Source organism: Chiloscyllium punctatum, chromosome 16 (genome assembly GCF_047496795.1).
Source record: "Chiloscyllium punctatum isolate Juve2018m chromosome 16, sChiPun1.3, whole genome shotgun sequence".
Classification (NCBI taxonomy): Eukaryota; Metazoa; Chordata; class Chondrichthyes; order Orectolobiformes; family Hemiscylliidae; genus Chiloscyllium; species Chiloscyllium punctatum.
The window spans coordinates 11,707,971-11,721,109 of NC_092754.1; the positions used below are offsets into that span (position 1 = coordinate 11,707,971).

Consider the following 13,139-nt stretch of genomic DNA (forward strand, 5'->3'; position numbering starts at 1 on the left):
TCTATTTACCCTGTCCATTGCCCCTCATGTAAACCTGTATAGGGCCACCCTGCAGCCTCTGATGCTTCAGGGAAAATAGCCCCAGCCTATACAGTCTCTCCCTATAGCTCATGCCCTCCAATCATGGCAACATCCAGGGTAAATCTTTTCTGAACTCTTTCAAGTTTCACAACATCCTTCCAGTAGCATGGAGACCAGAATTTCACACAGTATTCCAAAAGTGACCTGACCAGTGATACTCTAACTTCAATAGTCAATGCACTGATCAATAATGCAAGCATACCAACCGCTTTCTTGACTATCCTGTGACTATAGAATACAGAACATTGAACAATTCAGCACAGAACAGGCCTTCGGCACTCGACGTTGTGCCAACCTGTGAACTATTCTCAGCTTGTCCTCCTACACTATCCCATCATCATCCATGTGCTTATCCAAAGATTGTTTAAATCTCCCTAATGTGGTTATACTTTCAAGGAACTACAAACCTGTACTCCAAGGTCTCCTTTTTGTGCAAGTTATTTCTTTCCAATATAGTTGTAACGATACTATGACTATAAGAGGTATATTTTGAATTTTTTTTATGAAGAAACATTTTGACAGAGGTAGCAAGTAGTCTGCTCTGAAGCAAATAAAGTAAACAGCTTGTGAGGCTTTGTGGTTTTTTAACAAGTTGGAACAATAGAAGCAGTCTGAATGCGTGGGGTCAAGCTCCACAGAACCAGGATCTTTTTCAGTTTTAGCCTTCACTAGTAGTTATTGAGACTGGTTAGAGTCATAGAGATGTACAGCATGGAAACAGACCCTTCGGTCCAACCTGTCCATGCTGTCCCAACCCAATCTAGTCCCACCTGCCAGCACCCTGCCCATATCCCTCCAAACCCTTCCTATTCATATACCCATCCAAATGCCTTTTAAATTTGGAAGATGGCTGTAGTAACCCCCTTGTTCAAGAAAGGATCAAGGCAAAAGATGGAAAATTATAGGCCAATCAGCTTAACCTCGGTTGTTGGTAAAATTCTAGAATCCATCATTAAGGATGAGGTTTCTAAATTCTTGGAAGAGCAGAGTCTGATTAGAACAAGTCAACATGGATTTAGTAAAGGGAGGTCATGCCTGACAAACCTGTTGGAATTTTTTGAAGAGGTAACAAGTAGGTTAGACCAGGGGAACCCAGTGGATGTGGTCTATCTGGACTTTCAAAAGGCCTTTGATAAGGTGCCACACGGGAGACTGCTGAGCAAGGTGAGGGCCCATGGTGTTCGAGGTGAGCTGCTGGGATGGATTGAGGATTGGCTATCTAACAGAAGGCAGAGAGTTGGGATAAAAGGTTCTTTTTCAGAATGGCAGCCGGTGACGAGCGGTGTCCCGCAGGGTTCGGTGCTGGGGCCACAGCTGTTCGCATTATATATTAATGATTTGGATGAGGGAACCGGGGGCATTCTAGCGAAGTTTGCTGATGATACAAAGTTAGGTAGACAGGCAGGTAGTACTGAGGAAGTGGGGAGGCTACAGAAGGATCTAGACAGGTTGGGAGAGTGGTCCAGGAAATGGCTGATGGAATTTAACGTGAGCAAGTGCGAGGTCTTGCACTTTGGCAAAAAGAATATAGGAATGGACTACTTTCTAAATGGTGAGAAACTTAATAAAGCCAAAGCACAAAGGGATCTGGGAGTGCTAGTCGAGGATTCTCTAAAGGTAAACATGCAGGTTGAGTCTGTGATTAAGAAAGCGAATGCAATGTTGTCTCTTATCTCAAGAGGGTTGGAATATAAAAGCAGAGATGTACTACTAAGACTTTATAAAGCTCTGGTTAGGCCCCATTTGGAGTACTGTGTCCAGTTTTGGTCCCCACACCTCAGGAAGGACATACTGGCACTGGAACGTGTCCAGCGGAGATTCACACGGATGATCCCTGGAATGACAGGTCTAGCATATGAGGAACGGCTGAGGATACTGGGGTTGTATTCGTTGGAGTTTAGAAGATTAAGGGGAGATCTAATAGAGACGTACAAAATAATACATGGCTTTGAAAAGGTGGATGCTAGAAAATTGTTTCTGTTAGGCGAGGAGACTAGGACCCGTGGACACAGCCTTAGAATTAGAGGGGGTCATTTCTGAACGGAAATGCGGAGACATTTCTTCAGCCAGAGAGTGGTGGGCCTGTGGAATTCATTGCCACGGAGTAGAGTGGAAGCCGGGACGCTAAATGTCTTCAAGGCCGAGATTGATAGGTTCTTGTTGTCTAGAGGAATTAAGGGCTACGGGGAGAACGCTGGCAAGTGGAGCTGAAATGCGCATCAGCCATGATTGAATGGCGGAGTGGACTCGATGGGCCGAATGGCCTTACTTCCACTCCTATGTCTTATGGTCTTATGGTCTTAAATGTTGCAATTGTACCAGCCTCCACCACTTCCTCTGGCAGCTCATTCTATACACGTAACACTCTGTGTGAAAAAGTTGCCCTGTAGGTCTCTTTTATATCTTTCCCCTCTCACCCTAAACCTATGCCCTCTAGTTCTGGGCTCCCTCACCCCAGGGAAAAGACTTTGCCTATTTACCCTATCCATACCCCTCATAATTTTGTAAACCTCTATAAGGTCACCCCTCAGCCTCCGATGCTCCAGGGAAAACAGCCCCAGCCTGTTCAGCGTCTCCTATACCTCAAATCCTCCAACCCTGGCAACATTCTTGTAAATCTTTTCTGAACCCTTTCAAGTTTCACAACATCTTTCCGATAGGAAGGAGACCAGAATTGCATGCAATATTCCAACAGTGACCTAACCAATGTCCTGTACAGCCGCAACATGACGTCCCAACCCCTGTACTCAATACTCTGGCCAATAGAGGAAAGCATACCAAATGCCTTCTTCACTATCCTATCTACCTGCGACTCCACTTTCAAGGAGCTATGAACCTGCACTCCAAAGTCTCTTTGTTCAGCAACACTCCCTAGGACCTGACCATTATTCCTGTCACTGTTAATGCTAAAAGTTGGGCTTCTCTCCCTGCTGCTAGAATTGCATGTGAGACAATCTATTTTACTGAATTTTCCTTTGCCAAGGTTGTTTATGCGATGTCACTATATTGCAACAGTTAATTAGTGGTATTTAATAAATATATTGCTTTGTTAAACATTTCAATAGAGTTACAGTTAAATCAATTCTTTTCATTTTTTAATTTTGTCTATATTTAACTGTAGTGTAAAAATAAAGTGTGTTTTGCTTAATGTTCAGTAGTTTGATCAAATTGAATTATATCTGGAACACAATGCCTTACATTTACCTTTAAAATAAGAACACCAGAGGGCCAAGGCGGTCTTCTTCATGTATTTTGAAGGGGTTAGGTCTGGTCCATAACATAATGTATGCACTGGTCGTGCTCCGTTCATTCTTAATGCCTTTTACTTTGGTAAATATTATTTGTACAGAGCTGAATTTTTACTTTCTGGAGAGGTGGGGTGAAAATTACAGGAAACATTTTCATCAGTAGTCGAAGGAAATTTAAATTAGTGAGCACTTTCAGTCCTTTAGTGATTATTATTAGCTTTTAGCAGTATTTAACAATTGTTAACTAATAGCGTGAATAATGTAACAGAATCTCTCAACTTGGAAATGTGGATGAAAAGCCATGTAACATAGGACATCAACAAGATTGGAAAGAACAAGGATGGATAATTAGACGAATCAACAAATAGTTATTGGGCATTTGCAATGTTTTCTGTATGGTGACACTGTGGCTACCTAATATGTCCTTAGTTGGCCAAGTCAAATGAGCAGTTCCAGATGAGGATGTTTCCAGGTATGTCTAAAACCTATTTATCCTTTTGCCTACGATCTGAAGTGGAAAAAGACAAATACCTACTGTTTTGTTCCTTTTTCTGAATTGCCATCTGTAGTCTTGTAAAATGCATTCCAAAGTAAAGCATCGCTCAAGAAATTAGCCACTAAGGAATTTCATAATTAGCCTTCAGTAGTAATTGTACAGAACAGCATGATAACACATTGAATTTACACTGACACAAATCAAACAAATAAATTGACAATGGCTGTTGTTTTTCATCTTGGTCTATATGATAATGAGCTCTTTCAAAAGTATGACACAAAATATTCATGATTTCAAAAATGTTAAACTTGAGCTTTCTATTTAGAAGTAAATGTGGAAGTCATAAAGCAGCAGTAATTTATTGATATCAAGTAATATTTCTTTAAGACATTTCCACTTTTTTCTTGAATATAAGCAACAGTTCCGAAGGTGGGCTTTTGTCTGTGTTCTAATTGTATTCCATTCAATTTTTATTTTGTATTTGAAAAGAGACTTGGTGAAATCATTGTATTAAAGAGCCAACAAAAATCTTTATGGAATACATTTGTTTAGACCCAAGATTGTTTTTGGCCATGAAAAGGTTGTCATGCTCAGAGTGTCAATCAGAAACTGAAATCCATTGATACTCATGTGAAATTGGGTATTGGGCCACATCAATGTGATTCAGGTTAACTGCATACTCCACTAAGTCTGTTACACTTTGGTTGAGGGTTTGTGAAACCAGCATTAGGTCTTTCATTAGCATATGTTAAAGGCAAAATGCTTGTAACAAGCACCAGCCAGAATTTTCTGTATATCTCAAAGCCACGATCACTCCAGCCATGCTTCTGCTGCAGTTTAGCTTTGGGTATAGCCTTCATATTGGTTCCTCTTTTATCAATTCAGTTTGCAGAACACAACATTGTCCCATTTTCCCCTATTTGAAGCAATGAAATTATAATAGAATATATTCTTCTACCCTATCCTGAAAATGCTGACTTCTGCAGGTCAATGATTTCATGTCTTCTGCCTGTCCTCCATAACCATTCCCAAATGTTTTCCTTCAAAACAAGGTTGTCAATTGGATATTTAACCATGACAGCAATTGCTACCAAGCCTGACCCTCTCCATGTCCAAAATCTACACATGGAAAATGTTCCTGCTGAAAGTCATTGGGCAGTAGTCAGGAATAGTAACTATATTTGATTTCCTCATCTGGTCCTCCCTAGCCCAGCTATGCTGAGGCAAATTGTAGCACTCCATCACTGACTCAGCTGAAAGTAGCCAGGGTGACACGTTCATCAAGGATTGAATGACTTGAATATAAAGGCTATGAAATATAAAAGTGAATATTTTGGTCTCCATTCAGGATCAAAATTGCGCCAGAATGATATATACAGAACAAGAATTATTGGATCTGCATGCTGATGTGCTATATTGTTCCTTGAACATAAGAGGCTTTGTAACACACTTCTACCATTGTTAAGTTGCCTACACTTCAGAAGAGGTGCAGTTATGTGATATCAGGTTTGGCAGCATCCACAGAGAGAGAAAATAGTTAACATTTTGAGTCAGGTATGACGCTTCTTTAAAACTGAGGGAGAGTCATACCAGACTCGAAATGTTATCTGTGTCTCCCTCACAGGTGCAGCCAGATTCTGCTAACTTTCTCCAGTGTTCTTTAGGTTTGTTTCAGATTTCCAGAATCCACAGTATTTTTCCTTTATGTAATGTTCAGTGGCTCATTTATGTACCTCAATTACATGAATCCAGCCACCTGGATGAGGTGACAGATATAGTCTTCAAAAGTGTGTGAATAGCTGCAAGAAATTGTGCTAAGAATTCAGACAGGAATGTCACCTTTATTTTTAAAAATGTAATTTGGTTTTGAAACATCCATATAAGTGGCAGTTTACTAAATGGTAAAAAATACTTCCTGAAATCAAAACAGAAAATACTGTGGACTGTCAATGCATCTATGGAGAGAACCCCAGTCAGTCAGTGACTCGAGTATAAGACTCAATCCTCATTCTCAACACTTCTCTGATTTAAAAAGAATGAAGGAACATTTGTAAAGGTACAGGAAAGAGGGAAGGAGGAAATACATAAAATGTCCCTACACACAAAGAAATGACAATACCTAGAAAGTTCTTAGGTGGACAATATAATATAGTTAAATGACAGAAAAGATATGTTCAGGAGATAAAAGAAGGAAAAAAATGAAATAAATCAAAGAAACATGAGTCACGTAAAACACAGTTTGCGAGAATAACCAAAGGGATAAGAGAGATACCCATCACACTTTCATTGAGCTTCATTGGAACAGTATAGCAGGTCAAAAAAAAGAGGGGTGACAGTAGGAATAGAATGAAGAGATGCTGGACTAATGGGAAAAGAACGCGAGGCTTACATGCTATTCCTCTGTCCACTATTGAGGTGACAGTAGATGGATGATGGTCCTTTACGTCCTTTTGTCTAACAAGCACAGGGGAATAGGATTAGCCCATTCAGCCCCTTGATCCTGATCTGGTGGAGTATGAATACTTAAATCACTAAAATGTAGTGATGCAGATTAATGTGGCCATTATAAAATGGCAAGCTAAGCACTGAGGAAAAATGTTGGATATCAAAAGCAGAAAAACTACATTCAGCAGATATAGAACCTTGGTCAAGCCATATTTACACAATATAAAATTCAGGTCTCTATATAATACATCCTACTTCTGCTGTACATCTTATGATGTAAATAGGACATGAATGCACTGGAGACAATGAAAAAAAAGCTTTATAAAAATTATACCAGATTTGACAGGTAATACTTATCAAGAAAGATTGGACAGGATAAGGCTCTGTTCTCTGGGATTACAAAGAAAGATGCAGGGTAACCTAAGAGGTTATGAAGGGTTTTGTAGAGTAAACATTGAGGAGGTAGTTACAAGTAAATACAATTGAAAATGCAGAAGGAGCTTCTTTATTCAGACCAATGTCATGATGTAGAACTCAGAATTCTAGTTGAGGTGATTTACATAGCTGCATTTCCAGAGAAGCTGCTAAGTATGAGATGGAGAAAGGAAGAATTGTCAGCATTGAATGAATATGAGAGGAGGGGGCTTGTATAGAGCATAAACATCAGTATGGAATACTATGGTCAAATGGTTTATTTCTATACTGTACATTTTCTGTAATTTAATAAATGTATGTTGTGTTCCTGGTAATCAGAAGAAAAACAGGCTAGATGCAAGGGAAGGGGCATAAATCTGAAAAAGAATGGCAGCCTGCCGGCTAGCAATTCCTGGCCGGGTAATTCAGTGGAAGTGTGATACTTTCACTGCTCCAATTACACAAGCCTTCCTACATCTCTAATTAATCACTTACAATTTCACGTGAGTTGGTGTAAATGAGCTGGCTACGATATACATATAATATTCCTATTAACTTTCATTTTTAAATAACATACTTTGAAATAATAAGTTTTGAAGTGTCATTTTGAATGTATTTCAGGGGAAAAGTTTAAATGCAGACCTTTGAGAATTCTTTCAATCTTTTAGCAAAATGTCCAACAGAGGAATTGATAGATTTGGTTTAAAATAACAAAATATAGGTATTACTCATATTTAAATGAGCAGAATTGAGTCAATGTTACTAAATTAAATCTGTACTTGGACACTTATGACATTTTAATCCTGTCAATTTATTAGCTAGCGTTTTATAGTCACAAACAGACATGGATGGGCTCAGGACAGCTGTGTTACAACCCACCACCCCTATCTGTTCCTCATTTAATTTCAGTAACTTGCAGCCTTGCTCAAATCAGGAACAGGAAATTAATAGGCATGATAAGGCTCAAAGCTTTTAACATTAATCTCAACAATTAAATAGAGAGAGTTGTTGCATTAGTGTTCACAGGTTAGGAATGTGTTATGAAGATGCGGGTGTACTGTACCTTTAAGAAAGTTAAAAACTAGTAAAACTCCCTGACAGCACCAAGTGTTCTGTTCTGGCCGAACCATTGCCTGGACAATTGAATTCAGCCAATCAGTTTAAATTATATCCTAAAATACCAACCTCCAATCAAGTTTGAATTGAATATATTGACAATCTTAAAAGCCAATGACACAATCTGATGCTTTGAGGGGGTATAAGGTCAGGGAAAATTGAACAGTTGAGGGGAAAACTGCCAAACCGCCAGGATGTAAAGACTGTCTGAAAAAATAGCTCTCTTTATCGATCTGTAACCTGTGAAGCAGAATCACCAAGAAGAAGAAAAGAAGACAGGAATATGGTGAAGAACCGAAAGCTGCCTCGCTTTGAGATAAGAAGTTTTAATTTGTAGACCTTAATTGGGATTTTTATCGGACCAGTGTTGTATAGGGGAAAGTAAAAGATAAGTTAGAGAAAGGAGTTGTAAATAGTTGTTAGTTAATTATTCTCAGTTATACATTAAAAAATAAAGTTGTTAAATTTTACTTTAAATAGTTCTTGGCCTCTCAAATTTTCACAGATTACTGCACGGTATAATTTTTTCTGAGTTGCCGGTTTAAATTAAGCAGGAGGGTTTACCCCATGTCGTAACAATTTGGGGGCTCATCTGGGATTTGAACTGGTTTAGACAAATTTGAATAGATTTGAGGGTATGAAAAATCCAAGCAGATTTAAACACTTGCAGGTTAGATTTTTAAATAAAACTAAGGTGAGACAATGTGTTTAATTTCGGTGATTTGTGGTTGATTAAATTAAAAATGAGAGAAATGGCTCTTAAAATTGCTAAAGAAGTTCTGGAATTTGAAGATGATTCTCAAATTTGCCAAGAAAATTTAGAAGGAAAGAAAAATGCCATAAACATAGAATTAGCAAATAAGTTAGATTTGGGTTTAATCAAGGACAAAAGTAAAACTGGAATTGTAAGAGAATTACTCAAACACTTGGTGCTGTCAGGTAGTTCTACTAGCTTTTAACTTTCTTAAAGGTACAGTACACCTACATCTTCATAACAAATGTCAAAGACTTGATTTTCTGTTATTAAGACCCAGTCATGCACCAGAAAACAATATGTTATGAGTAACAGAAATCTGAAATAAAATGCTGGATATTTTAAGCTCAGAGCATAACAACTGATCTGAAACATAATTCTGCTTATCTCCACAAATGCTACTTGCCTATTGAGCTTTTCCAACATTGTCTGTTTTTATTTCAGCCACATGGGCCTGATGTTTGGGTGAATTAGTCTGATTTTTAATAATCCATAAATAAATTATGAACAGCAGGTTCATGTAGTCAGGTTTTTGAATCTAATACATGAGGCTAGCCAGCTTCATGTATATTCCTGGAGATTTTATGACATCTAGCACCACTTCAGCCCCACACACCTTTAATTAGCTTGCTCATACATTGGTCTTGATTTGCTGATTGTCACACCACCCTTTTTTTTTGAAAAGGAGGTAGTTTTGTTTTTTGAGAGGACATTCCAGTCAAGGCTTCTTTAGAAACTTTGAGCCATATTCATTTTCACTGTTCTTTTATATGGTGCAGAAGGTACCATGCCCCCTGCTCTCAGTAGTCAGTTGCTGTAGCCTGATGTTTAAAGGTCCAGACAACACCTTTGATAGCTGTTGCCGAAGGATTATTGCATACCATAAGTGTGATGTTGATGTGTTGGAGAGCTAGGGCGTACGTTTGGTGTGGCTTACGATGCCAGGTAAGTAGGCTGTCAGCAATATAAGGAGGGAGGAGGTGGGGTTAGGGTGTCAGATTTGTAGGATCCAAATGGGAAGGGGATAGGTCAGGTGCAAAGTGGCAAGATAAGTGGTGCAGTTTTAGGGTGGATCAGGGAGGTGGGTGAGAGAATTCCAGTTTGGTGAGGAGTCTGTGTCTGGTCCAATTGGGGTTTGGTTCCAGAGGCACGAATAATGGGGCTGGATGCAGAGTGATGGAGTGGGGTGTTAGGTCCACTGTTATGGACAGGGTGAGTGTGCCCTCCAGTGGGAAGGGTTGGTCGAGCCCAGTGGTGGGGGAAAGGGGGGATCAGGTGCAAAGCAGAGTAAGTGTATGTGATCAGATCTGAGGGTGTAAATAGTCTGGCAGATATGGAATAGGGGATGTGTGTGTAAGTACAGTGTCTGTTGAATAGTTGCTCGAGTTAGATGATGTATTTAAAAATCCAACCTTTCAGAGGAACTATTCATCTTAAATGGAACAATCGGAATTCTCCAAGTTAAGTGGAGACATTTGGAGGGCTGCTTGCAGAAAGGAAGTGCACAGTGGAATCTTTAATTTTCAGTTAATCCCTTTGGAGTTTACTACAATGAGAATTTTGCAGGATCGCTATGCGCACCTCCCATCTATGTTAGAATAACGACTACCTGTATGGCTATCAGAAAATCTAGGCTATTGATGGCCATGGTGTCCCACCTCCCCATGCTAGCTGGAGAGAGAACAACTAGAGTCATGGAGATGTGCAGCATGGAAACAGACCCTTCGGTCCAACACTTGCAAGTCGACCAGATATCCTAACCTAATCTAGTCCCATTTGCCAGCACTTGTCCCATATCTCTTTAAACCCTTCCTATTCATATACCCATTCAGATGCCTTTTAAATGTTGTAATTGTACCAGCCACCAATACTTCCTCTACTGAAAAATGTGTTGCTGGAAAAGCGCAGCAGGTCAGGCAGCATCCAAGGAGCAGAGAATCAACGTTTCAGGCATAAGCCCTTCTTCAGGAATGAGGAAGGTGTGCCAAGCAGGCTAAGATAAAAGTACGGAGGAATGACTTGGGGGAGGGGCATTGGGAATGCGATAGGTGGAAGGAGGTTAAGGTGAGGGTGATAGGCCGGAGAGGGGGTGGGGGCAGAGAGGTCGGGAAGAAGATTGCAGGTCAAGAAGGCGATGCTGAGTCTGAGGGTTGGGACTGAGATAAGGTGGGGGGAGGGGAAATAAGGAAGCTGGAGAAATCTGCATTCATCCCTTGTGGTAGGAGGGTTCCTAGGCAAAAGATGAGGCGCTCTTCCTCCAGGTGTCATGTTGGCATGGTCTGGCGATGGAGGAGGCCAAGGACCTGCATGACCTTGGCGGAGTGGGAGTGGGGGTTAAAGTGTTCAGCCACGGGGTGGTTGGGTTGTTTGGAGCGGGTGTCCCAGAGGTGTTCTCTGAAACGTTCCACAAGTAGGTGGCCTGTCTCCTCAATGTAGAGGAGGCCACATCGGGTGCAGCGGATGCAGTAACTGATATGTGTGGAGGTCCAGGTGAATTTGTGACGGATATGGAAGGATCCCTTGAGGCCTTGGAGGGAAGTGAGGGGGGAAGTGTGGGCGCAAGTTTTGTATTTCTTGTGGTTGCAGGGGAAGGTGCTGGGAGTGGAGGTTGGGTTGGTGGGGGGTGTGGACCTGATAAGGGAGTCGCGGAGGGAGTGGTCTTTCTGGAACACTGATAGGGGAGGGGAGGGAAATATATCCTTGGTGATGGGTTCTGTCTGGAGGTGGTGGAAATGACAAAGGATGATAAGATGTATCTGGAGGATGGTGGGGTGGTAGATGAGGACCAGTGGGGTTCGGTCCTGGTGGTGATTGGAGGGGTGGGGTTCAAGAACGGAGGAGCGGGAAGTGGAGGAGATGCAGTGGAGAGCATCGTGAACCACGTCTGAGGGGAAATTGCGGTCTTTGAAGAAGGAGGCCATCTGGGTTGTTCGGTATTGGAATTGGTCCTCCTGGGAGCAGATGTGGCGGAGGCAAAGGAATTGGGAATATGGGATGACGTTTTTACAGGGGGCAGGATGGGAGGAGGTGTAATATAGGTAGCTGTGGGAGTCAGTCGGTTTATAGTAAATGTCCAATACTTCCTCTGGCAGCTCATTACATACATGCACCACCCTCTGCATGAAAAAGTTGTCTCTTAAGTCCCTTTTAAATTTTCCCCCTCTCACCCAAAACCTACGCCCTCCAGTTCTGGACTCCCCACTTCAAGCAAAAGACCTTGTGTATTAAGCCTATCCATACCCCTCATGATTTTATAAACCTCTATAAGGTCAGCCCTCAGCCTCTGACGCTCCAGGGAAAACAGCCCCAGCATAATCAGCTTCTCCCTCTAGCTCAAAGCCTCCAACCTTGGTAACATCCTTGTAAATCTTTTCTGAACCCTTTCAAGTTTCACAATATCCTTCCGATAGGAAGATGAGAATTGCACACAACGTTCCAAAAATGGCCTAACCACTGTCCTGTACAGCCGTAACATGACCTCCGAACTCCTGTAATCAAATGCTCTGACCAATGCTCTCACTCCAAGGTCTCTTATACACTCCCCAAGACCTTACCATTAAGTGTGTAAGTCCTGCTCTGATTCACCTTTCCAAAATGCAGCACCACATATTTATCTAAATTAAACTTCATCTGCCACTCCTCAGTCCATTGGCCCATCTGATCAAGATCCTATTGTACTCTGAGGTAACCTTTTTTGCTGCCCACTACACCTCCAATTTTGGTGTCATCTGCAAATTACTAAGGATACCTCCTGTGTTCACTTCCAAATCATTTATATAAATGATGAAAAGAAGTGAATCCAGCACCAATCCTTGTGGCACTCCACTGGTCACAGGCCTCCAGTCCGAAAAACAACCCTCCACCACCACCTTCTGTCGTCTTCCTTCAAGCCAGTTCTGTATCCAAATGGCTAGTTCTCCCTGTATTCCATGAGATCTAACCTTGCTAACTAGTCTACCATGAGGAACCTTGTTGAATGCCTTACTGAAGTCGATCCCCTTTCCACAGTTTTGCTGGAGTTATTAACCAGAAACATTAACTCTGTTTGTCTCCAGACGCTACAAGACCTGCTGAGTGTTTAATAAATTAGAATATTTGCTTATATCAATGTAACAGGATAAGCCATGTTTCATTGTGTATAGACAGTGGCTCTTTTTATTTTCTGTATTTTTGATTGTGGATGAAAAGGGAAAAGGACTGTTTTTATAACTAGGATAGTGAAAGGGATTACTGCAATTTTTAGAAGCAGGCTACTGACACTCATTGTCGGTGTTGTTACAATGCTAGATGTTCAAGCAGTAGGAGCGGTAGAGCTTAATGCATATAAGCTGTAGACAGAGGGTATGTACAAGGGGAGATTCGGCCAGCAACAAACAGCTAATTGCTCTCTTGAGTGGTGAGCAGTTGTCAATGATAAAGGCTTTTTACCTGTTAACAGCTATGTGATTGTCTCCTAGGTAGCTGAATAGATTCTGGGTGTGGACAGTATGGTCAGAAGCATTCATAAGGGAGTGGTGTCTTTCTCTCTGCTTTAACAAAGGTCATAAAGCCTTTTTAAAAAAAAGCCAGTTTATATTCCCTCACT

At 41.0% G+C, this 13,139-nt stretch overlaps 1 protein-coding gene across 4 annotated transcripts in view; it reads left to right on the top strand.

Annotated features, from left to right (window-relative positions):
- acot7 (acyl-CoA thioesterase 7) overlaps window positions 1-13,139 on the top strand; it is a 301,602-nt gene that overhangs the window by 56,676 nt on the left and 231,787 nt on the right. The gene's annotated exons all lie outside the window — the stretch shown is intronic.